The sequence below is a fragment of the Cervus elaphus genome, chromosome 19 (assembly GCF_910594005.1).
Source record: "Cervus elaphus chromosome 19, mCerEla1.1, whole genome shotgun sequence".
Classification (NCBI taxonomy): Eukaryota; Metazoa; Chordata; class Mammalia; order Artiodactyla; family Cervidae; genus Cervus; species Cervus elaphus.
In genome coordinates this window covers 1,658,828-1,663,628 of record NC_057833.1, presented here as the reverse complement: position 1 = coordinate 1,663,628, position 4,801 = coordinate 1,658,828, and the positions used below count along the sequence as shown (strand labels likewise).

Sequence of the window (4,801 nt, the reverse complement as noted above, 5' to 3'; positions counted from 1 at the left end):
GCTTATGCCTCAGCTATCTCCTGACTGAAACCAGATGAATCAAACGCTGAGTTTAATGCTCTTTATATTCATTCTTGTTAACGTTAAGTCTCAAAACTCTCCTGTTTGTATGTCAGTCAGCATTTTGCTATGTTTATCAACAGTAACCAAGAGCAAGTTTAATCAGGGAATGACTTTACTTTTAATCACCTTAAACCATTGTGTTTGGTTTGCCTTTTTAAGAAATCTATTCGATTAAGTATTTTTTGGTGGAGACTTCATCACTATCTGCAAAAATGGTTCTGTCCCTTCCTAATGTCAATTTGTGCTTTTCCTTAGAAATTACATTACTAAAGCTGTGGTTTAGAGAAAATTTAATCTCTATCTTGCTAATACATCCATCTCCATACAAGTATACCCAAAGAAAAAAATATTAACATTAAGGATATATAAAGGAAAAAAAATGTATCACTCTTCTCAAAATTTAATACCTGGTAGTTAATCCATTCCCTTTTGATTTGTAAGGGAAAAGACTCCCAACAGATTTTTCACAGTTCACCAATTAATTGGGGAAACTAATCTGGTCAACCTAAGGTTCCAGTCTCTCCCACGGCCATAATTTCGTAGAAGTCACAGGGTTAAAAGACCAGTAAGATGCTTGGAAATCCTACCATCCCTACATCATCCATTTGTAGAAAAGGCTACAGATGTGCCAAGACTGGAGGCTCCGGTAAACGACCCAGTAAATGGCTCTTTCTCCCAGTAAATGACCTCATAGATTTACATGCCAATCAACACTCGGGCCCTCCCCTCTTCTCTGAGAGAGACTGCAAGATATAAATTTTCACTATTAAGTGAAAAGGCATCTCTGTTTAATTTAACAAAGAGAATGAGGAATGACATAAATAACTGTCCCAGACTATGACTGATTTATATCAAACAAGCCAATTACAGTAAAAGTATGCCCCCATTCTCTTGAGAACAGAGAAGGTTTGAAAATGGAGCTCATAATCAATCATGCCTTGGGATAAAGCCTCCATGATATCCCCAAAGTATGGGGTTTGGAGAGCTTCAAGGTTGACAAACACATCTCCACCAGGAGAATGATGCATCTAGCTCCATGAAAGCAGAAACTCCAGCGCCCTGGATCCTCCTGGATCTTACCTGCATCTCTCTTCAGCCGGCTGTTCATCTGCTGTTGCTGTTGTTTCGTCATTAAGTCACGTCCAACTCTTTGTGACCTCACGGACTGCAGCATGCCAGGCTGCCCTGTCCTTCACTATCTCCTGGAGTTTGCTCAGACTCAAGTGCATTGAGTCGGTGATGACATCCAACTATCTCATCCTCTGTCGCCCCCTTCTCCTCCTGCCCTCCATCTTTCCCAGCATCATCATATCCTTTAATAAGCTGGCAAACGTGTTTCCCTGAGTTCTTTGAACCACTTTAGGTCTTTGAATTATATTGTTACAAGATGCTGCAATATCATCAAACCCTATGAAAGCAGAGTTTTCTTGAATTAGCCCATTAATTGATGGAAAAGAATACCTTGATATTAAAAAAAGGTGTTGCTGTAACTGTCTATTGAAAGCTATTTCTGTCTCCATATTTCTAGCTAACAGTAATGTACCCATTTAATTTTTGGTAGCAATGTTTGATCATGTAAAAGAGGTTCCCTGGTGGTGCAGGCAGTAAAGAATCTGCCTGCAATGCAAGAGATCCAGGTTTGATCTGTGGGCTGGGAGGATCCCCTGGAAGAGGAAATGGCAACCTACTCCAGTGTTCTTGCCTGGAGAATCCCTTGGACAGAGGAGCCTGGTGTGCTACAGTCCATGGGATTGCAGAGTCAGACAGGACTGAGTGTCTAACACACAATGTTAGGTAATGTAAGAGACAGACTTGAGGTTATAACGCCTTGTCTTCATGCCTTAGGTCAGCTGCAAAGTACACAATGTTCCTTCTTGTGAGAATAGTAACTCAAGATAATTTTCTAATTAAAACCACTGGTACCGGAGCCGCTGCCGCCAGGTCCGGATCCCACGCCGCGCGCCTCCGACGCCCGCCCGTTCGACGGTCACTCCCGATTCCCTTAGGTTCTAAGTCCAAGATGGCAGCTGTCAAGGATCAGCTGATTCAGAATCTTCTTAAGGAAGAACGTGTCCCCAGAGTAAGATGACAGCTGTCGGGGCTGGTGCTGTCGGCATGGCCTGCGCCATCAGTATCTGAATGAAGGACCTGGCAGGCGAAACTGCTCTTGTTGACGTCATGGAAGATAAACTGAAGGGAGAGATGATGGATCTCCAACATGGCAGCCTTTTCCTTAGAACACCAAAAATTGTCTCTGGCAAAGACTATAATGTGACAGCAAACTCCAGGCTGGTTATTATCACAGCTGGGGCACGTCAGCAAGAGGGAGAGAGCCTTCTTAATTTGGTCCAGCGTAACGTGAACATCTTTAAATTCATCATTCCTAATATTGTAAAATACAGCCCAAGTTGCAAGTTGCTTGTTGTTTCCAGTCCAGTCGATATTTTGACCTATGTGGCTTGGAAGATAAGCGGCTTTCCCAAGAACCGTGTTACTGGAAGTGGTTGCAATCTGGATTCAGCTCGGTTCCGTTATCTCACGGGGGAGAGGCTCGGAGTTCACCCACTAAGCTGCCATGGGTGGATCCTTGGGGAGCATGGCGACGCTAGTGTGCCTGTATGGAGTGGAGTGAATGTTGCTGGTGTCTCCCTGAAGAGTCTACACCCTGCATTGGGCACTGATGCAGATAAGGAACAGTGGAAAGCGGTTCACAAACAGGTGGTTGACAGCGCTTATGAGGTGATCAAACTGAAAGGCTACCCACCCTGGGCCACTGGACTGCCAGTGGCCGATTTGGCAGAAAGTATAATGAAGAATCTTAGGCGGGTGCATCCGATTTCCACCATGATTAAGGGTCTCTATGGAATAAAAGAGGATGTCTTCCTTAGTGTTCCTTGCATCTTGGGACAGAACGGAATCTCAGACGTTGTGAAAGTGACTCTGACTCATGAGGAAGAGGCCTGTTTGAAGAAGAATGCAGATACACTTTGGGGGATCCAGAAAGAACTGCAGTTTCAAAGTCTTCTAATGTTGTATCACTTCACTGTCTAGGCTACACAGGATTTTAGTTGGTTGTAACTTATATTGTCCTTTATATCTGATCTGTGATTAAAACAGTAATGTTAAGACAGCCCAGGAAAAAGTCAATTTCCTAATGTTAGAAACAGGAATGGTTCATAAAACCCTGCAGCTGTATCCTGAGGCTGGATGGCACTTACCTTGTGTGGTCCTAAATTGGTTTGTCAAATAATTCAGCTTCCTCAAGAGGTACCACTGCCCATGTTGCAGATGCTGCAGTTGCCCTTCAAACCAGATGTGTATTTACTGTGTTATATATCCTCTGGTTCCTTTAGCCAAGGTGCCTTGTCCAACTTTTTTCCCTCCAGTGAATCACATCCTGGGATTCAATGTATAAATCCAGTGTTGCATGCCACATGCAAACTGTTCTAAAGAATCTTATGTACTGTATGAATCAGATAGTGTACACTGCCTTGTAATGTAAAAGGGAAAAACTACATAAATAATGCAGCCAACTAAGTGTTACACCGACTAAATAAATAAAGCTTGAACAGTGAAAAAAAATAAATAAATAAAACCACTCGTAAAAATAATATGTTGGTAAACACCAAAAATTCACATTAGGGAGACTTCCCTGTGGTCTAGGAGCTTCCCTGGTGTCTCAGAGGGTAAAGAATCTGCGTGCAATGCAGGAGACGCAGGTCCTGACCCTGGGTCAGGAAGATCCCCTGGAGAAGGGAATGGCGACCCACTTCAGTGTTCTTGCCTAGAGAATTCCATGGGCAGGGTTGCCTGGTGGGCTACAGGCCAGGGGAGCCCAAGAGTCGGACACGACTGAGTGACGAACACTTTCACTTTTTCCTGTGGTCTAATGATTGAGAATCCACCTGTCAGTGTAGGGGACACAAGTTTGATTCCTGGTCCATGAAAATTCCACATGGAAGCAGCTAAGTCCATACGCTACAACTACCAAATCCCAAGTGCCAGAAAGCCCACGGCCTGCGACAAGAGAAGCCACTGCAATGAGGAGCCCGAGACCCACAGTGAAGTGTGGCCTATGCTCGCCTCAACTAGAGAAAGCTCACACAGCCAATAATTAATTAATCAATTAACTAAAGTTCACATTTAAACTTATAAAATAACAGAATCACAGTAAACTGACCATAACATCCTACAATGTGTATATATGGTGTATATAAAACTAATGACATTTCTAAAGAAGATGGTTTTACTTTTTTGGTGATTTTTATGCCACTTTGTCTTTTCAAACTAAAAATGATTTTCAGAAAATGATAGTGTCCTGACTGTATGAGAAAGATGCTTCTGATTCCCTTTCATTCAGATCATTCCTTACACCATGTTTCTAGTAACACTGTTAGGTTTTCTGAGTGACCTTGTGAAAGTAAAAGTGTTAGTTAGTTGCTCAGTCACGTCCGACTCTTTGCGACTCCATGGACTGGAGCCCGCCAGGCTCCTCTGTCCACGGGATTTCTCAGGCAAAAATACTGGAGTGGGTTGCCAGTCCCTGCTCCAGATGATCTTCGCAACCCAGGGATCGAACCCACATCTCCTGCATTGCAGCAGATTCTTTACCATCTGAGCCACCAGGAGTGACCTTGTAACCAGAGGCAAAAATACCTTTTATCCACTTACTATTCATAAAGTATTTACTGGGCATCATGTGTACATGAGAGAAAGTGAAAGTGAAGTTGCTCAGTTG

General features: G+C 43.2%; 1 pseudogene; it reads left to right on the top strand.

The window, feature by feature from the left end:
- The first annotated feature begins 2,065 nt into the window (after positions 1–2,065).
- On the top strand, positions 2,066–3,133 carry LOC122675573 (annotated as a pseudogene).
- The last annotated feature ends 1,668 nt before the right edge of the window (positions 3,134–4,801 follow it).